The 22,762-nt window shown below is 43.3% G+C and overlaps 1 protein-coding gene across 1 annotated transcript in view; it reads right to left on the bottom strand.

Annotated features, from left to right (window-relative positions):
* Nucleotides 1–22,762, bottom strand: part of LOC134853241 (uncharacterized) — a 98,240-nt gene that overhangs the window by 43,434 nt on the left and 32,044 nt on the right. The gene's annotated exons all lie outside the window — the stretch shown is intronic.

Below are 22,762 nucleotides of genomic sequence, written 5' to 3'. Positions count from 1 at the left end.
TAAGTCGGGGCAATGTCAAAAACTTCAGCCACATTACCACTTACGGGGAGTCGAACTCTTATCTACGACCTCCAAACCTACCACGATAGCCATTATGGTCGAAAAATAAGTCGGGGTATCGTAAAAAAAACTCAGCCGCGTAACCACTTACGAGGAGTCGAACTCTTATCTACGACGTCCAAAGCTACCATGCTAGGCACTATGGTCGAAAAATAAGTCGAGGTATTGTGAAAAAAATCAGCCGCGTAACCACTTACGGGGAGTTGAACTCTTATCTACGACCTCCAAACCTACCACGATAGCCATTATGGTCGAAAAAAAAGTCGGGGTAACGTCAAAAAATTCAGCCGCGCAACCACTTAGGGGAGTCGAACTCTTATCTACGACGTCCAAAGCTACCACGCTAGCCAGTATGGTCGAAAAAATACTCGGGGCATTGTCAAAAACTTCAGCCGCATTACCACTTACGGGGAGTCGAACTATTATTTAGGACCTCTAAACCTACCACGCTAGCCATTATGGTCAAAAAATAAGTCGGGGAATTGTCAAAACTTCAGCGGCATTACCACTTACGGGGAGTCGAACTATTATCTACGACCCCGAAATCTACCACGATATCCATTATGGTCGAAAAATAAATCGGGGTATTGACAAATTTTTCAGCCGCGTAACCATTTACGGGGAGTCGAACTCTAGTTTACGACCTTCAAACCTATCACGATAGCCATTATGGTCGAAAATAAGTCGGGTTATCGTCAAAAAATTCAGTCGCGTAAGCCCTTACTGGGAGTCGAACTCTAATCTACGACGTCCAAAGCTACCACGCTAGCCATTATGGCCAAAAAATAAGTCGGGGCCTTGTCAAAACTTCAGCCGCATTACCATTAACGGGGAGTCGAACTATTATCTAGGACCTCTAAATCTACCACGATATCCATTATGATCGAAAGATAAGTCGGTGCATTGTCAAAAACTTAGGCCGCAATACCACTTACGGGGAGTCGAACTCTTATCTACGAGCTCCAAACCTACCACGCTAGCCATTATGTTCGAAAAATAATTCGGGGCATTGTCAAAACTTCAGCCGCATTACCACTTACGGGGAGTCGAACTATTATCTACGACCTCCAAACCTACCACGCTAGCCATTATGGTCGAAAAATAACTCGGGGCATTTACAAAACTTCAGCCGCTTTACCACTTACGGGGAGTCGAACTATTATCTAGGACCTCCAAACCTACCACGATATCCATTATGTTCGAAAAATCAATCGGGGTATTGTCAAAAAATTCAGCCGCGTAACCACTTACGGGGAGTTGAACTCTAATTTATGACCTTCAAACCTACCACGATAGCCATTATGGTCGAAAAATGAGTCGGTGCATTGTCAAAAAGTTCAGCCGAATTACCATTTATAGGAGTGGAACTCTTCTTTATGACCTCCAAACCTACCACGCTAGCCATTATGGTCGAAAAAGAAGTCGGTGCATTGTCAAAAACTTAGGCCGCATTACCACTTACGAGGAGTCGAACTCTTATCTACGAGCTCCAAACCTACCACGCCAACCATAATGGTCGAAAAATAAGTCGGGTATTGTCAAAAAATTCAGCCACGTAACCAGTTACGGGGAGTTGAACTCTAATTTACGACCTTCAAACCTACGACGATAGCCATTATGGTCGAAAAATGAGTCAGTGCATTGTCAAAACATTCAGCCGAATTACGATTTATAGGAGTCGAACTCTTATTTATGACCTCCAAACCTACCACGCTAGCCATTATGTTCGAAAAATCAATCGGGGTATTGTCAAAAAATACAGCCGCGTAACCACTTACGGGGAGTTGAACTCTAATTTACGACCTTCAAACCTATCACGATAGCCATTATGGTCGAGAAATGAGTCAGTGCATTGTCAAAAAATTCAGCCGAATTACCATTTATAGGAGTCGATCTCCTATTTATGACCTCCAAACTTACCAAGCTAGCCAGTATGGTCGAAAAATAAATCGGTGCATTGTCAAAAACTTAGGCCGCATTACCACTTACAGGAGTCGATTTCTTATCTACGACCTCCAAACCTACCACGATAGCCCCATTATGGTCGAAAAATAAGTCGAGGTATGGTCAAAAAATTCAGCTGCGTAACCACTTACGGGGACTTGAACTCTTATCTACGACGTAAAAGCTACCACGCTAGCCATTATGGTCGAAAAATAGGTCGGGGCAATGTCAAAAACTTCAGCCGCATTACCATTTACGGGGAGTCGAACTCTTATCTACGACCTCGAAACCTCCACGATAGCCATTATGGTCGAAAAATAAGTCGGGGTATCGTCAAAAAATTCAGCCGCGTAACCACTTACAGGGAGTCGAACTCTTATCTACGACGTCCAAAGCTACCACGCTAGCCAATATGGTCGAAAAATTAGTCGGGGCATTGTCGAAAACTTCAGCCGCATTACCACTTACGGGGAGTCGATTTATTATTTACGACCTCTAAACCTACCACGCTAGCCATTATGGTCGAAAATTAAGTCAAGGTATTGTCAAAAAAATCAGCTGCGTAACCACCTACGGGGAGTTGAACTCTTATCTACGACGTCCAAAGCTACCACGCTATCCATTATGGTCGAAAAATAAGTCGGGGCAATGTCAAAAACTTCAGCCACATTACCACTTACGGGGAGTCGAACTCTTATCTACGACCTCCAAACCTACCACGATAGCCATTATGGTCGAAAAATAAGTCGGGGTATCGTAAAAAAAACTCAGCCGCGTAACCACTTACGAGGAGTCGAACTCTTATCTACGACGTCCAAAGCTACCATGCTAGGCACTATGGTCGAAAAATAAGTCGAGGTATTGTGAAAAAAATCAGCCGCGTAACCACTTACTGGGAGTTGAACTCTTATCTACGACCTCCAAACCTACCACGATAGCCATTATGGTCGAAAAAAAAGTCGGGGTATCGTCAAAAAATTCAGCCGCGCAACCACTTACGGGGAGTCGAACTCTTATCTACGACGTCCAAAGCTACCACGCTAGCCAATATGGTCGAAAAAATATTCGGGGCATTGTCAAAAACTTCAGCCGCATTACCACTTACGGGGAGTCGAACTATTATTTAGGACCTCTAAACCTACCACGCTAGCCATTATGGTCGAAAAATAAGTCGGTGAATTGTCAAAACTTCAGCGGCATTACCACTTACGGGGAGTCGAACTATTATCTACGACCTCGAAATCTACCACGATATCCATTATGGTCGAAAAATAAATCGGGGTATTGACAAATTTTTCAGCCGCGTAACCATTTACGGGGAGTCGAACTCTAGTTTACGACCTTCAAACCTATCACGATAGCCATTATGGTCGAAAATAAGTCGGGTTATCGTCAAAAAATTCAGTCGCGTAAGCCCTTACTGGGAGTCGAACTCTAATCTACGACGTCCAAAGCTACCACGCTAGCCATTATGGCCAAAAAATAAGTCGGGGCATTGTCAAAACTTCATCCGCATTACCATTTACGGGGAGTCGAACTATTATCTAGGACCTCTAAATCTACCACGATATCCATTATGATCGAAAGATAAGTCGGTGCATTGTCAAAAACTTCAGCCGCATTACCACTTACGGGGAGTCGATTTATTATTTACGACCTCTAAACCTACCACGCTAGCCATTATGGTCGAAAATTAAGTCAAGGTATTGTCAAAAAAATCAGCTGCGTAACCACCTACGGGGAGTTGAACTCTTATCTACGACGTCCAAAGCTACCACGCTATCCATTATGGTCGAAAAATAAGTCGGGGCAATGTCAAAAACTTCAGCCACATTACCACTTACGGGGAGTCGAACTCTTATCTACGACCTCCAAACCTACCACGATAGCCATTATGGTCGAAAAATAAGTCGGGGTATCGTAAAAAAAACTCAGCCGCGTAACCACTTACGAGGAGTCGAACTCTTATCTACGACGTCCAAAGCTACCATGCTAGGCACTATGGTCGAAAAATAAGTCGAGGTATTGTGAAAAAAATCAGCCGGGTAACCACTTACGGGGAGTTGAACTCTTATCTACGACCTCCAAACCTACCACGATAGCCATTACGGTCGAAAAAAAAGTCGGGGTAACGTCAAAAAATTCAGCCGCGCAACCACTTACGGGGAGTCGAACTCTTATCTACGACGTCCAAAGCTACCACGCTAGCCAATATGGTCGAAAAAATATTCGGGGCATTGTCAAAAACTTCAGCCGCATTACCACTTACGGGGAGTCGAACTATTATTTACGACCTCTAAACCTACCACGCTAGCCATTATGGTCGAAAAATAAGTCGGTGAATTGTCAAAACTTCAGCGGCATTACCACTTACGGGGAGTCGAACTATTATCTACGACCTCGAAATCTACCACGATATCCATTATGGTCGAAAAATAAATCGGGGTATTGACAACTTTTTCAGCCGCGTAACCATTTACGGGGAGTCGAACTCTAGTTTACGACCTTCAAACCTATCACGATAGCCATTATGGTCGAAAATAAGTCGGGTTATCGTCAAAAAATTCAGTCGCGTAAGCCCTTACTGGGAGTCGAACTCTAATCTACGACGTCCAAAGCTACCACGCTAGCCATTTTGGCCAAAAAATAAGTCGGGGCATTGTCAAAACTTCAGCCGCATTACCATTTACGGGGAGTCGAACTATTATCTAGGACCTCTAAATCTACCACGATATCCATTATGATCGAAAGATAAGTCGGTGCATTGTCAAAAACTTCAGCCGCATTACCACTTACGGGGAGTCGATTTATTATTTACGACCTCTAAACCTACCACGCTAGCCATTATGGTCGAAAATTAAGTCAAGGTATTGTCAAAAAAATCAGCTGCGTAACCACCTACGGGGAGTTGAACTCTTATCTACGACGTCCAAAGCTACCACGCTATCCATTATGGTCCAAAAATAAGTCGGGGCAATGTCAAAAACTTCAGCCACATTACCACTTACGGGGAGTCGAACTCTTATCTACGACCTCCAAACCTACCACGATAGCCATTATGGTCGAAAAATAAGTCGGGGTATCGTAAAAAAAACTCAGCCGCGTAACCACTTACGAGGAGTCGAACTCTTATCTACGACGTCCAAAGCTACCATGCTAGGCACTATGGTCGAAAAATAAGTCGAGGTATTGTGAAAAAAATCAGCCGCGTAACCACTTACGGGGAGTTGAACTCTTATCTACGACCTCCAAACCTACCACGATAGCCATTATGGTCGAAAAAAAAGTCGGGGTAACGTCAAAAAATTCAGCCGCGCAACCACTTACGGGGAGTCGAACTCTTATCTACGACGTCCAAAGCTACCACGCTAGCCAATATGGTCGAAAAAATATTCGGGGCATTGTCAAAAACTTCAGCCGCATTACCACTTACGGGGAGTCGAACTATTATTTAGGACCTCTAAACCTACCACGCTAGCCATTATGGTCGAAAAATAAGTCAGGGAATTGTCAAAACTTCAGCGGCATTACCACTTACGGGGAGTCGAACTATTATCTACGACCTCGAAATCTACCACGATATCCATTATGGTCGAAAAATAAATCGGGGTATTGACAAATTTTTCAGCCGCGTAACCATTTACGGGGAGTCGAACTCTAGTTTACGACCTTCAAACCTATCACGATAGCTATTATGGTCGAAAATAAGTCGGGTTATCGTCAAAAAATTCAGTCGCGTAAGCCCTTACTGGGAGTCGAACTCTAATCTACGACGTCCAAAGCTACCACGCTAGCCATTATGGCCAAAAAATAAGTCGGGGCATTGTCAAAACTTCAGCCGCATTACCATTTACGGGGAGTCGAACTATTATCTAGGACCTCTAAATCTACCACGATATCCATTATGATCGAAAGATAAGTCGGTGCATTGTCAAAAACTTAGGCCGCATTACCACTTACGGGGAATCGAACTCTTATCTACGAGCTCCAAACCTACCACGCTAGCCATTATGGTCGAAAAATAATTCGGGGCATTGTCAAAACTTCAGCCGCATTACCACTTACGGGGAGTCGAACTATTATCTACGACCTCCAAACCTACCACGCTAGCCATTATGGTCGAAAAATAACTCGGGGCATTTACAAAACTTCAGCCGCTTTACCACTTACGGGGAGTCGAACTATTATCTAGGACCTCCAAACCTACCACGATATCCATTATGTTCGAAAAATCAATCGGGGTATTGTCAAAAAATTCAGCCGCGTAACCACTTACGGGGAGTTGAACTCTAATTTATGACCTTCAAACCTACCACGATAGCCATTATGGTCGAAAAATGAGTCGGTGCATTGTCAAAAAGTTCAGCCGAATTACCATTTATAGGAGTGGAACTCTTCTTTATGACCTCCAAACCTACCACGCTAGCCATTATGGTCGAAAAAGAAGTCGGTGCATTGTCAAAAACTTAGGCCGCATTACCACTTACGAGGAGTCGAACTCTTATCTACGAGCTCCAAACCTACCACGCCAACCATAATGGTCGAAAAATAAGTCGGGGTATTGTCAAAAAATTCAGCCGCGTAACCACTTACGGGGAGTTGAACTCTAATTTACGACCTTCAAACCTACGACGATAGCCATTATGGTCGAAAAATGAGTCAGTGCATTGTCAAAACTTTCAGCCGAATTACGATTTATAGGAGTCGAACTCTTATTTATGACCTCCAAACCTACCACGCTAGCCATTATGTTCGAAAACTCAATCGGGGTATTGTCAAAAAATACAGCCGCGTAACCACTTACGGGGAGTTGAACTCTAATTTACGACCTTCAAACCTATCACGATAGCCATTATGGTCGAGAAATGAGTCAGTGCATTGTCAAAAAATTCAGCCGAATTACCATTTATAGGAGTCGATCTCCTATTTATGACCTCCAAACCTACCAAGCTAGCCAGTATGGTCGAAAAATAAGTCGGTGCATTGTCAAAACTTCAGCCGCATTACCACTTACGGGGAGTCGAACTAATATCTATGACCTCCAAACCTACCACGCTAACCATTATGGTCGATAAATAACTCGGGGAATTGTCAAAACTTCAGCCGCATTACCACTTACGGGGAGTCGAACTATTATCTAGGACCTCCAAACCTACCACGCTAACCATTATGGTCGATAAATAACTCGGGGAATTGTCAAAACTTCAGCCGCATTACCACTTACGGGGAGTCGAACTATTATCTAGGACCTCCAAACCTACCACGATATCCATAATTTCGAAACATCAATCGGGGTATTGTCAAAAAATTCAGCCGCGTAACCACTTACGGGGAGTTGAACTCTGATTTATGACCTTCAAACCTACCACGATAGCCATTATGGTCGAAAAATGAGTCAGTGCATTGTCAAAAAATTCAGCCGAATTACCATTTATAGGAGTCGAACTCTTATTTATGACCTCCAAACCTACCACGCTAGCCATTATGGTCAAAAAATAAGTCGGTGCATTGTCAAAAACTTAGGCCGCATTACCACTTACGGGGAGTCGAACTCTTATCTACGAGCTCCAAACCTACCACGCTAACCATTATGGTCGAAAAATAAGTCGGGGTATTGTCAAAAAATTCAGCCGCGTAACCACTTACGGGGAGTTGAACTCTAATTTATGACCTTCAAACCTACCACGATAGCCATTATGGTCGAAAAATGAGTCAGTGCATTGTCAAAAAATTCAGCCGAATTACCATTTATAGAAGTCGAACTCTTGTTTATGACCTACAAACCGACCACGCTAGCCATTATGTTCGAAAAATCAATCGGTGCATTGTCAAAAACTTAGGCCGCATTACCACTTACGGGGAGTCGAACTATTATCTACGAGCTCCAAACCTACCACGCTAACCATAATGTTCGAAAAATAAGTCGGGGATTGTCAAAAAATTCAGCCGCGTAACCACTTACGGGGTGTTGAACTCTAATTTACGACCTTCAAACCTACCACGATAGCCATTATGGTCGAAAAATGAGTCAGTGAATTGTCAAAACATTCAGCCGAATTACGATTTATAGGAGTCGAACTCTTATTTATGACCTCCAAACCTACCACGCTAGCCATTATGTTCGAAAAATCAATCGAGGTTTTGTCAAAAAATTCAGCCGCGTAACCACTTACGGGGAGTTGAACTCTAATTTACGACCTTCAAACCTATCACGATAGCCATTATGGTCGAAAAATAAGTCGGGGCATTGTCAAAACTTCAGCCGCATTACCACTTACGGGGATTCGAACTATTATCTAGGACCTCCAAACCTACCACGCTAACCATTATGGTCGATAAATAACTCGGGGAATTGTCAAAACTTCAGCCGCATTACCACTTACGGGGAGTCGAACTATTATCTAGGACCTCCAAACCTACCACGATATCCATAATTTCGAAACATCAATCGGGGTATTGTCAAAAAATTCAGCCGCGTAACCACTTACGGGGAGTTGAACTCTGATTTATGACCTTCAAACCTACCACGATAGCCATTATGGTCGAAAAATGAGTCAGTGCATTGTCAAAAAATTCAGCCGAATTACCATTTATAGGAGTCGAACTCTTGTTTATGACCTACAAACCGACCACGCTAGCCATTATGTTCGAAAAATCAATCGGGGTATTGTCAAAAAATTCAGCCGCGTAACCACTTACGGGGAGTTGAACTCTAATTTATGACCTTCAAACCTACCACGATAGCCATTATGGTCGAAAAATGAGTCAGTGCATTGTCAAAAAATTCAGCCGAATTACCATTTATAGAAGTCGAACTCTTGTTTATGACCTACAAACCGACCACGCTAGCCATTATGTTCGAAAAATCAATCGGTGCATTGTCAAAAACTTAGGCCGCATTACCACTTACGGGGAGTCGAACTATTATCTACGAGCTCCAAACCTACCACGCTAACCATAATGGTCGAAAAATAAGTCGGGGATTGTCAAAAAATTCAGCCGCGTAACCACTTACGGGGAGTTGAACTCTAATTTACGACCTTCAAACCTACCACGATAGCCATTATGGTCGAAAAATGAGTCAGTGAATTGTCAAAACATTCAGCCGAATTACGATTTATAGGAGTCGAACTCTTATTTATGACCTCCAAACCTACCACGCTAGCCATTATGTTCGAAAAATCAATCGAGGTTTTGTCAAAAAATTCAGCCGCGTAACCACTTACGGGGAGTTGAACTCTAATTTACGACCTTCAAACCTATCACGATAGCCATTATGGTCGAAAAATAAGTCGGGGCATTGTCAAAACTTCAGCCGCATTACCACTTACGGGGAGTCGAACTATTATCTACGACCTCCAAACCTACCACGCTAGCCATTATGGTCGATAAATAACTCGGGGAATTGTCAAAACTTCAGCCGCATTATCACTTACGGGGAGTCGAACTATTATCTAGGACCTCCAAACCTACCACGATATCCATTATGTTCGAAAAATCAATCGGGGTATTGTCAAAAAATTCAGCCGCGTAACCACTTACGGGGAGTTGAACTCTGATTTATGACCTTCAAACCTACCACGATAGCCATTATGGTCGAAAAATGAGTCAGTGCATTGTCAAAAAATTCAGCCGAATTACCATTTATAGGAATCGATCTCTTATTTATGACCTCCAAACCTACCACGCTAGCCAGTATGGTCGAAAAATAAGTCGGTGCATTGTCAAAAACTTAGGCCGCATTACCACTTACGGGGAGTCGAACTATTATCTACGACCTCCAAACCTACCACGCTAGCCATTATGGTCGATAAATAACTCGGGGAATTGTCAAAACTTCAGCCGCATTATCACTTACGGGGAGTCGAACTATTATCTAGGACCTCCAAACCTACCACGATGTCCATTATGTTCGAAAAATCAATCGGGGTATTGTCAAAAAATTCAGCCGCGTAACCACTTACGGGGAGTTGAACTCTGATTTATGACCTTCAAACCTACCACGATAGCCATTATGGTCGAAAAATGAGTCAGTGCATTGTCAAAAAATTCAGCCGAATTACCATTTATAGGAGTCGATCTTTTATTTATGACCTCCAAACCTACCACGCTAGCCAGTATGGTTGAAAAATAGGTCGGTGCATTGTCAAAAACTTAGGCCGCATTACCACTTACGGGGAGTCGAACTCTTATCTACGAGCTCCAAACCTACCACGCTAGCCATTATGGTCGAAAAATAAGTCGGGGCATTGTCAAAACTTCAGCCGCATTACTACTTACGGGGAGTCGAACTATTATCTTCGACCTCCAAACCTACCACGCTAGCCATTATGGTCGATAAATAACTCGGGGAATTGTCAAAACTTCAGCCGCATTATCACTTACGGGGAGTCGAACTATTATCTAGGACCTCCAAACCTACCACGATATCCATTATGTTCGAAAAATCAATCGGGGTATTGTCAAAAAATTCAGCCGCGTAACCACTTACGGAGAGTTGAACTCTGATTTATGACCTTCAAACCTACCACGATAGCCATTATGGTCGAAAAATGAGTCAGTGCATTGTCAAAAAATTCAGCCGAATTACCATTTATAGGAGTCGATCTTTTATTTATGACCTCCAAACCTACCACGCTAGCCAGTATGGTTGAAAAATAGGTCGGTGCATTGTCAAAAACTTAGGCCGCATTACCACTTACGGGGAGTCGAACTCTTATCTACGAGCTCCAAACCTACCACGCTAGCCATTATGGTCGAAAAATAAGTCGGGGCATTGTCAAAACTTCAGCCGCATTACCACTTACGGGGAGTCGAACTATTATCTTCGACCTCCAAACCTACCACGCTAGCCATTATGGTCGATAAATAACTCGGGGAATTGTCAAAACTTCAGCCGCATTATCACTTACGGGGAGTCGAACTATTATCTAGGACCTCCAAACCTACCACGATATCCATTATGTTCGAAAAATCAATCGGGGTATTGTCAAAAAATTCAGCCGCGTAACCACTTACGGAGAGTTGAACTCTGATTTATGACCTCCAAACCTACCACGCTAGCCATTATGGTCGAAAAATAGGTCGGTGCATTGTCAAAAACATAGGCCGCATTACCACTTACGGGGAGTCGAACTATTATCTAGGACCTCCAAACCTACCACGATATCCATTATGTTCGAAAAATCAATCGGGGTATTGTCAAAAAATTCAGCCGCGTAACCACTTACGGGGAGTTGAACTCTGATTTATGACCTTCAAACCTACCACGATAGCCATTATGGTCGAAAAATGAGTCAGTGCATTGTCAAAAAATTCAGCCGAATTACCATTTATAGGAGTCGAACTCTTATTTATGACCTCCAAACCTACCACGCTAGCCATTATGGTCGAAAAAAAAGTCGGTGCATTGTCAAAAACTTAGGCCGCATTACCACTTACGGGGAGTCGTACTCTTATCTACGAGCTCCAAACCTACCACGCTAACCATTATGGTCGAAAATTAAGTCGGGGTATTGTCCAAAAATTCAGCCGCGTAACCACTTACGGGGAGTTGAACTCTAATTTACGACCATCAAACCTATCACGATAGCCATTATGGTCGAAAAATGAGTCAGTGCATTGTCAAAAAATTCAGCCGAATTACCATTTATAGGAGTCGATCTCTTATTTATGAATTCCAAACCTACCACGCTAGCCAGTATGGTCGAAAAAAAAGTCGGTGCATTGTCAAAAACTTAGGCCGCATTACCACTTACGGGGAGTCGAACTATTATCTAGGATCTCCAAACCTACAACGATATCCATTATGTTCGAAAAATAAGTCGGGGTATTGTCAAAATATTCATCCGCGTAACCACATACGGGGAGTTGAACTCTAATTTACGACCTTCAAACCTACCACGATAGCCATTATGGTCGAAAAATGAGTCAGTGCATTGTCAAAAAATTCAGCCGAATTACCATTTATAGGAGTCGAACTCTTATTTATGACCTCCAAACCTACCACGCTAGCCATTATGGTCGAAAAATAGGTCGGTGCATTGTCAAAAACTTAGGCCGCATTACCACTTACGGGGAGTCGAACTCTTATCTACGAGCTCCAAACCTACCACGCTAACCATTATGGTCGAAAAATAAGTCGGGGTATTGTCAAAAAATTCATCCGCGTAACCACATACGGGGAGTTGAACTCTAATTTACGACCTTCAAACCTACCACGATAGCCATTATGGTCGAAAAATGAGTCAGTGCATTGTCAAAAATTCAGCCGAATTACCATTTATAGGAGTCGAACTCTTATTTATGACCTACAAACCGACCACGCTAGCCATTATGTTCGAAAAATCAATCGGGGTATTGTCAAAAAATTCAGCCGCGTAACCACTTACGGGGAGTTGAACTCTAATTTACGACCTTCAAACCTACCACGCTAGCCAGTATGGTCGAAAAATAAGTCGGTGCATTGTCAAAAACTTAGGCCGCATTACCACTTACGGGGAGTCGAACTCTTATCTACGAGCTCCAAACCTACCACGCTAACCATTATGGTCGAAAAATAAGTCGGGGCATTGTCAAAAAAATCAGCCGCGTAACCACTTACGGTGAGTCGAATTCTTATCTACGACCTCCAAACCTACCACGATATCCATTATGTTCGAAAAATAAGTCGGGGTATCGTCAGAAAATTCAGCCGCGTAACCACTTACGGTGAGTCGAACTCTTATCTACGACCTCCAAACCTACCACGATATCCGTTATGATCGAAAAATCAATCGGGGTATTGTCAAAAAATTCAGCCGCGTAACCACTTACGGGGAGTTGAACTCAAATTTACGACCTTCAAACCTACCACGATAGCCATTATGGTCGAAAAATGAGTCAGTGCATTGTCAAAAAAATCAGCCGAATTACCATTTATAGGAGTCGAACTCTTATTTATGACCTCCAAACCTACAACGCTAGCCAGTATGGTCGAACAATAAGTCGGTGCATTGTCAAAAACTTAGGCCGCATTACCACTTACGGGGAGTCGAACTCTTATCTACGAGCTCCAAACCTACCACACTAGCCATTATGGTCGAAAAATAAGTCAGGGCATTGTCAAAAAAATCAGCCGCATTACCACTTACTGGGAGTCAAACTCTAATCTACGACCTCCAAACCTACCACGATATCCATTATGGTCGAAAAGTAAGTCGGGGTATCGTCAAAAAATTCAGTCGCGTAACCACTTACTGGGAGTCGAACTATTATCTACGACCTCCAAACCTACCACGCTAGCCATTATGGTCGAGAAATGAGTCAGTGCATTGTCAAAAAATTCAGCCGAATTACCATTTATAGGAGTCGAACTCTTATTTATGACCTACAATCCGACCACGCTAGCCATTATGTTCGAAAAATAGGTCGGTGCATTGTCAAAAACTTAGGCCGCATTACCACTTACGGGGAGTCGAACTCTTATCTACGAGCTCCAAACCTACCACGCTAACCATTATGGTCGAAAAATAAGTCGGGGTATTGTCAAAAAATTCATCCGCGTAACCACATACGGGGAGTTGAACTCTAATTTACGACCTTCAAACCTACCACGATAGCCATTATGGTCGAAAAATGAGTCAGTGCATTGTCAAAAAATTCAGCCGAATTACCATTTATAGGAGTCGAACTCTTATTTATGACCTACAAACCGACGACGCTAGCCATTATGTTCGAAAAATCAACCGGGGTATTGTCAAAAACTTAGGCCGCATTACCACTTACGGGGAGTCGAACTCTTATCTTCGAGCTCCAAACCTACCACGCTAACCATTATGGTCGAAAAATAAGTCGGGGCATTGTCAAAAAAATCAGCTGCATTACCACTTTCGGGGAGTCAAACTCTAATCTACGACCTACAAACCTACGACGATATCCATTGTGTTCGAAAAATAATTCGCGGTATCGTCAAAAAATTCAGCCGCGTAACCACTTACGGTGAGTCGAACTCTTATCTACGACCTCCAAACCTACCACGATATCCATTATGGTCGAAAAGTCAATCGAGTTATTGTCAAAAAATTCAGCTGCGTATTCACACGGGGAGCTGATCTCTAATTTACGACCTTCAAACCTACCACGATAGCCACTATGGTCGAAAAATGAGTCAGGGCATTGTCAAAAAACTCAGCCGATTTACCATTTATAGGATTCGAACTCTTATCTATGACCTCCAAACCTACCACGCTAGCCATTATGGTCGAACAAAAAGTCGGTGCATTGTCAAAAATTTAGGTCGCATTACCACTTACGGGGAGTCGAACTCTTATCTACGAGCTCCAAACCTACGACAATAGCCATTATGGTCGAAAAATAAGTCAGGGCATTGTCAAAAAAATCAGCCGCATTACCACTTACTGGGAGTCAAACTCTAATCTACGACCTCCAAACCTACCACGATATCCATTATGGTCGAAAAATAAGTCGGGGTATAGTCAAAAAATTCAGTCGCGTAACCACTTACTGGGAGTCGAACTATTATCTACGACCTCCAAACCTACCACGCTAGCCATTATGGTCGAAAAATAGGTCGGGGCACTGTCAAAACTTCAGCCACATTACCACTTACGGGGAGTCGAACTATTATCTAGGACCTCCAAACCTACCACGATATCCATTATTTTCGAAAAACAAGTCGGGGTATCGTCAAAAAATTCAGCCGCGTAACCACTTCCGGGGAGTCGAACTCTTATCTACGACCTCCAAACCTACCACGATATCCATTGTGGTCGAAAAATAAATCGGGGTATTGTCAAAAATTCAGCCGCGTAACCACTTAAGGGGATTCGAACTCTAATTTACGACCATCAAACCTACCACGATAGCCATTATAGTCGAAAAATGAGTCAGGGCATTGTCAAAAAAATTCAGCTGAGTTACATTTATAGGAGTCGAACTCTTATCTTTGACCTCCAAAACTACCACGCTAGCCATTATGGTCGAAAAATAAGTCGGTTCATAATCAAAAGTTTAGGCCGCATTACCACTTACGGGGAGTCGAACTCTTTTCTACGAGCTCCAAACCAACCACGCTAGCCATTATGGTCGAAAAATAAGTCAGGGCATTGTCAAAAAAATCAGCCGCATTACCACTTACTGGGAGTCAAACTCTAATCTACGACCTCCAAACCTACCACGATATCCATTATGGTCGAAAAGTAAGTCGGGGTATCGTCAAAAAATTCAGTCGCGTAACCACTTACTGGGAGTCGAACTATTATCTACGACCTCTAAACCTATCACGCTAGCCATTATGGTCGAAAAATAGGTCGGGGCACTGTCAAAACTTCAGCCACATTACCACTTGCGGGGAGTCGAACTTTTATCTAGGACGTCCAAAACTACCACGATATCCATTATGTTCGAAAAACAAGTCGGTGTATCGTCAAAAAATTCAGCCGCGTAACCACTTACGGGGATTCGAACTCTAATTTACGACCATCAAACCTATCACGATAGCCATTATAGTCGAAAAATGAGTCAGGGCATTAGCAAAAAAAATTACGCCGAGTTACCATTTGTAGGAGTCGAACTCTTATCTATGACCTCCAAACCTACCACGCTAGCCATTATGGTCGAAAAATAAGTCGGTGCATAATCAAAAACTTAGGGCGCATTACCACTTACGGGGAGTCGAACTCTTATCTACGAGCTCCAAACCTACCACGCTAGCCATTATTGTCGAAAAATAAGTCGGGCATTGTCAAAAAAATCAGCCGCATTACCACTTACGGGGAGTCCAACTCTAATCTACGACCTCCAAACCTACCACGATAATCATTATGGTGGAAAAATAAGTCGGGGTATCGTCAAAAAATTCAGCCGCGTAACCACTTACGGGGAGTCAGACTCTTATCTACGAGGTCCAAACCTACCACGCTAGCCATTATGGTCGAGAAATAAGTCGGGGCATTGTCAAAAAACTCAGCCGCATTACCACTTACGGGGAGTTGAACTCTAATTTACGACCTCCAAACCTACCACGATATCCATTATATTCGAAAATTAAGTCGGGGTATCGTCAAAAAATTCAGCCGCGTAACCAATTACGGGGAGTCGAACTCTTATCTACGACGTCCAAAGCTACCACGCTAGCCCTTATGGTCGAAAATTAAGTCGGGGTATCGTCAAAAAATTCAGCCGCGTAACCAATTACGGGGAGTCGAACTCTAATTTCCGACCGTCAAACCTACCACGATAGCCATTATGGTCGAAAAATGAGTCAGGGCATTGTCAAAAAATTCAGCTGAGTTACCATTTATAGGAATCGAACTCTTATCTACGACGTCCAAACCTACCACGATATCCTTTATAGTCGAAAATTAAGTTGGGGTATCGTCAAATTTTCAGCCGCATAACCACTTATGGGGAGTCGAACTCTAATTTACTACCGTCAAACCTACCACGCTAGCCATTATGATCGAAAAATAAGTCGGTGCATTGTCATAAACTTAGGCCGCATTACCACTTACGGGGAGTCGAACTATTATCTACGAGGTCCAAAACTACCACGCTAGCCATTATGGTCGAAAAATAAGTCGGGGCATTGTCAAAAAACTCAGCCGCATTACCACTTACGGGGAGTCGAACTCTAATTTACGACCTCCAAACCTACCACGATATCCATTATATTCGAAAATTAAGTCGGGGTATCGTCAAAAAATTCAGCCGCGTAACCAATTACGGGGAGTCGAACTCTTATCTACGACGTCCAAAGCTACCACGCTAGCCCTTATGGTCGAAAATTAAGTCGGGGTATCGTCAAAAAATTCAGCCGCGTAACCAATTACGGGGAGTCGAACTCTTATCTACGACGTCCAAAGCTACCACGCTAGCCATTATGGTCGAAAAATATGTCGGGGCATTGTCAGAAAAGTCAGCCGCGTAACCAATTACGGGGAGTCGAACTCTTATCTACGACGTCCAAAGCTACCACGCTAGCCATTATGGTCGAAAATTAAGTCGGGGTATCGTCAAAAAATTCAGCCGCGTAACCAATTACGGGGAGTCAAACTATTATCTACGAGGTCCAAAACTACCACGCTAGCCAATATGGTCGAAAAATAAGTCGGGGCATTGTCAAAAAACTCAGCCGCATTACCACTTACGGGGAGTCGAACTCTAATTTACGACCTCCAAACCTACCACGATATCCATTATATTCGAAAATAAAGTCGGGGTATCGTCAAAAAATTCAGCCGCGTAACCAATTACGGGGAGTCGAACTCTTATCTACGACGTCCAAAGCTACCACGCTAGCCATTATGGTCGAAAAATAAGTCGGGGAATTGTCAAAAAAGTCAGTCGCGTAACCAATTACGGGGAGTCGAACTCTTATCTACTACGTCCAAAGCTACCACGCTAGCCATTATGGTCGAAAATTAAGTCGGGGTATCGTCAAAAAATTCAGCCGCGTAACCAATTACGGGGAGTCGAACTCTTATCTACGACGTCCAAAGCTACCACGCTAGCCCTTATGGTCGAAAATTAAGTCGGGGCATTGTCAAAAAAGTCAGCCGCATTGCAACTTACAGGGAGTCAAACTCTAATTTACGACATCCAAACCTACCAAAATATCCATTTTATTCGAAAATTAAGTCGGGGTATCGTCAAAAAATTCAGCCGCGTAACCAATTACGGGAAGTCGAACTATATTTTACGACCTCCAAACCTACCACGATATCCCTTATATTCGAAAATTAAGTCGGGGTATCGTCAAAAAATTCAGCCGCGTAACCAATTACGGGGAGTCGAACTTTTATCTGCGACGTCCAAAGCTACCACGCTAGCCCTTATGGTCGAAAATTAAGTCGGGGTATCGTCAAAAAATTCAGCCGCGTAACCAATTACGGGGAGTCGAACTCTTATCTACGACGTCCAAAGCTACCACGCTAGCCATTATGGTAGAAAAATAAGTCGGGGAATTGTCAAAAAAGTCAGTCGCGTAACCAATTACGGGGAGTCGAACTCTTATCTACTACGTCCAAAGCTACCACGCTAGCCATTATGGTCGAAAATTAAGTCGGGGTATCGTCAAAAAATTCAGCCGCGTAACCAATTACGGGGAGTCGAACTCTTATCTACGACGTCCAAAGCTACCACGCTAGCCCTTATGGTCGAAAATTAAGTCGGGGAATTGTCAAAAAAGTCAGCCACATTGCAACTTACAGGGAGTCAAACTCTAATTTACGACATCCAAACCTACCAAAATATCCATTTTATTCGAAAATTAAGTCGGGGTATCGTCAAAAAATTCAGCCGCGTAACCAATTACGGGAAGTCGAACTATATTTTACGACCTCCAAACCTACCACGATATCCCTTATATTCGAAAAGTAAGTCGGGGTATCGTCAAAAAATTCAGCCGCGTAACCAATTACGGGGAGTCAAACTCTTATCTACGACGTCCAAAGCTACCACGCTAGCCCTTATGGTCGAAAATTAAGTCGGGGTATCGTCAAAAAATTCAGCCGCGTAACCAATTACGGGGAGTCGAACTCTTATCTACGACGTCCAAAGCTACCACGCTAGCCATTATGGTCGAAAAATAAGTCGGGGCATTGTCAAAAAAGTCAGCCACATTACCACTTACGGGGAGTCAAACTCTAATTTACGACATCCAAACCTACCACAATATCTATTTTATTCGAAAATTAAGTCGGCGTATCGTCAAAAAATTCAGCCGCGTAACCAATTACGGGAAGTCGAACTACATTTTACGACCTCCAAAACTACCGCGGTAGCCATTATGGTCGAAAATTGAGTCGAGCCTTGTCAAACAATCCAGCCGAATCACCACTTATAGGAGTCGAACTCGTATCTATGACCTCCAAACCTACCATGCAAGCCATTATGGTCGAATAATAAATCGAGGTATCATCAAAAAACTCAGCCGCGTAACCATTTACGGGGAGTCGAACGCTTATCTACGACGTCCAAATCTACCACGATATCCTTTATGGTCGAAAAATAAGTCGGGGTATCGTCAAATTTTCAGCCGCATAACCACTTATGGGGAGTCGAACTCTAATTTACGACCGTCAAACCTACCACGCTAGTCATTATGATCGAAAAATAAGTCTGTGCATTGTCATAAACTTAGGCCGCATTACCACTTACGGGGAGTCGAACTCTTATCTACGAGGTCCAAACCTACCACGCTAGCCATTATGGTCGAATAATAAGTCGGGGCATTGTCAAAAAACTCAGCCGCATTACCACTTACGGGGAGTCGAACTCTAATTTACGACGTCCAAAGCTACCACGCTAGCCCTTATGGTCGAAAATTAAGTCGGGGTATCGTCAAAAAATTCAGCCGCGTAACCAATTACGGGGAGTCGAACTCTAATTTACGACCGTCAAACCTACCACGATAGCCATTATGGTCGAAAAATGAGTCAGGGCCTTGTCAAAAAATTCAGCCGAGTTACCATTTATAGGAATCGAACTCTTATCTACGACGTCCAAACCTACCACGATATCCTTTATGGTCGAAAAATAAGTCGGGGATCGTCAAATTTTCAGCCGCATAACCACTTATGGGGAGTCGAACTCTAATTTACGACCGTCAAACCTACCACGCTAGCCATTATGATCGAAAAATAAGTCGGTGCATTGTCATAAACTTAGGCCGCATTACCACTTACGGGGAGTCGAACTATTATCTACGAGGTCCAAAACTACCACGCTAGCCATTATGGTCGAAAAAAAAGTCGGGGCATTGTCAAAAAACTCAGCCGCATTACCACTTACGGGGAGTCGAACTCTAATTTACGACCTCCAAACCAACCACGATATCCATTATATTCGAAAATTAAGTCGGGGTATCGTCAAAAAATTCAGCCGCGTAACCAATTACGGGGAGTCGAACTCTTATCTACGACGTCCAAAGCTACCACGCTAGCCCTTATGGTCGAAAATTAAGTCGGGGTATTGTCAAAAAATTCAGCCGCGTAACCAATTACGGGGAGTCGAACTCTTATCTACGACGTCCAAAGCTACCACGCTAGCCATTATGGTCGAAAAATAAGTCGGGGCATTGTCAAAAAAGTCAGCCGCGTAACCAATTACGGGGAGTCGAACTCTTATCTACGACGTCCAAAGCTACCACGCTAGCCATTATGGTCGAAAATTAAGTCGGGGTATTGTCAAAAAATTCAGCCGCGTAACCAATTACGGGGAGTCGAACTCTTATCTACGACGTCCAAAGCTACCACGCTAGCCCTTATGGTCGAAAATTAAGTCGGGGCATTGTCAAAAAAGTCAGCCGCATTGCCACTTACAGGGAGTCAAACTCTAATTTACGACATCCAAACCTACCACAATATCCATTTTATTCGAAAATTAAGTCGGGGTATCGTCAAAAAATTCAGCCGCGTAACCAATTACGGGAAGTCGAACTATATTTTACGACCTCCAAACCTACCACGATATCCCTTATATTCGAAAATTAAGTCGGTGTATCGTCAAAAAATTCAGCCGCGTAACCAATTACGGGGAGTCGAACTCTTATCTACGACGTCCAAAGCTACCACGCTAGCCCTTGTGGTCGAAAATTAAGTCGGGGTATCGTCAAAAAATTCAGCCGCGTAACCAATTATGGGGAGTCGAACTCTTATCTACGACGTCCAAAGCTACCACGCTAGCCATTACGGTCGAAAAATAAGTCGGGGCATTGTCAAAAAAGTCAGCCACATTACCACTTACGGGGAGTCAAACTCTAATTTACGACATCCAAACCTACCACAATATCTATTTTATTCGAAAATTAAGTCGGCGTATCGTCAAAAAATTCAGCCGCGTAACCAATTACGGGAAGTCGAACTACATTTTACGACCTCCAAAACTACCGCGGTAGCCATTATGGTCGAAAATTGAGTCGAGCCTTGTCAAACAATCCAGCCGAATCACCACTTATAGGAGTCGAACTCGTATCTATGACCTCCAAACCTACCATGCAAGCCATTATGGTCGAATAATAAATCGAGGTATCATCAAAAAACTCAGCCGCGTAACCATTTACGCGGAGTCGAACGCTTATCTACGACGTTCAAAGCTACCACGCTAGCCATTAGAGTCGAGAAATAAGTCGGGCAATGTCAAAAATATCAGCATCGTTACCACTTACGGGGAGTCGAACTATTATCTATGACTTCCAAGCCTACCACGCTAGCCAATATGGTCGAAAATTGAGTCGGGGCCTTGTCAAAGTAGTTAGCCGAATTACCAATTATAGGAGTCGAACTGTTATCTACGACTTCCAAACGCGCCATGCTAGCCATTATGGTCGAAAAGTAAGTCGAGGTATCGTCAAAAAATTCAGCCGCGTAACCTAATACGGGGAGTCGAACTCTTATCTACGACGTCCAAAGCTACCATGCTAGCCATTTTGGTCGAAAAATAAGTCGGGGCAAAGTCAAAAACTTCAGCCGCATTACCAATTATGGGGACTCGAACCCTTATCTACGACCTCCAAACCTACCACGATAGCCATTATGGTCGAAAAATAGGTCGGGGCAATGTCAAAAAAATCAGCCGCGTTACCTTTTACGGGGAGTCAAACTCTTATCTACGACCTCCAAACCTACCATGCTACCCATTATCGTCGAAAAATAAGTCGAAGTATTGTCAAAAAAATCAGCCATTTATAGGAGTCGAACTTTTATCTATGACCTTCAAATCTACCACGCTAGCCATTATGGTCGAAAAATAAGTCGGTGCATGTCAAAAAACTCAGCCGCATTACCACTTACGGGAAGTCAAACTCTAATCTACGACTCCAAACCTACCACGATATCCATTATGGTCGAAAAATGAGTGAGGGCATTGTCAAAAAATCAGCCGCATTACCACTTACAGGAGTCGAACTCTTGTCTACGACCTCCAAACCTACCACGCTAGCCATTATGGTCGAAAAATGAGTCGGGGCGTTGTTAAAAGATTCAGCCGAATTATGACTTATAGGAGTGGAACTTCTATCTACGACCTCCAAACCTACCATTATGGTCGAAAAATGAGTCGTGGCATTGTCAAAACCTTCAGCAGCCGCATTACCACTTACGGGGGGTCGAACTCTTATCTACGACCTCCAAACCTACCACGATAGCCATTATGGTCGAAAAATGAGTCGGTGCATTGTCAAAAAACTCGGCCGCGTTACCACTTACGGGGAGTCGAACTCTTATCTACGACCTCTAAACCTACCACGCTAGCCAATATGGTCAAAAAAATTCAGCCGCATTTACACTTTTGGTACTGGGAGTCAAACTCTATTCTACGACCTCCAAACCTACCACTGTATCTATTTTGGTCAAAAATGACTCAGGGCACTGTCAAAAAATTCAGCCGAATTACATTTTATAGGAGTCGAACTCTATCTACGACCTCCAAACCTACCACGTTAGCCATTATGGTCGTAAAATAAGTCGGGGTATCGTCAAAAAGTTCAGCCGCAATAGCACTTACAGGAGTCGAACTCTTGTCTACGACCCCCAGACATACCACGCTAGCCATTATGGTCGAAAAATAAGTCGGGGCAATGTCAAAAATTCAACGTCATTACCACTTACGGGGATTCAAACTCTTATCTAAGACCTCCAAAGCTACCACGCTAGCCATTATGGTCGAAAAATAAGTCGGGGCAATGTCACAAATTTCAGCCGCCTCACCAGTTACGGGGAGTCAATTGCTAGTCTACGACCTCCAAACCTACCACGAT

The sequence above is a fragment of the Symsagittifera roscoffensis genome, chromosome 8 (genome assembly GCF_963678635.1).
Source record: "Symsagittifera roscoffensis chromosome 8, txSymRosc1.1, whole genome shotgun sequence".
Lineage (NCBI taxonomy): Eukaryota > Metazoa > Xenacoelomorpha > Acoela > Convolutidae > Symsagittifera > Symsagittifera roscoffensis.
The sequence above is the reverse complement of the archived record's forward strand: the minus strand, read 5'-3'. Positions and strand labels throughout refer to the sequence as shown.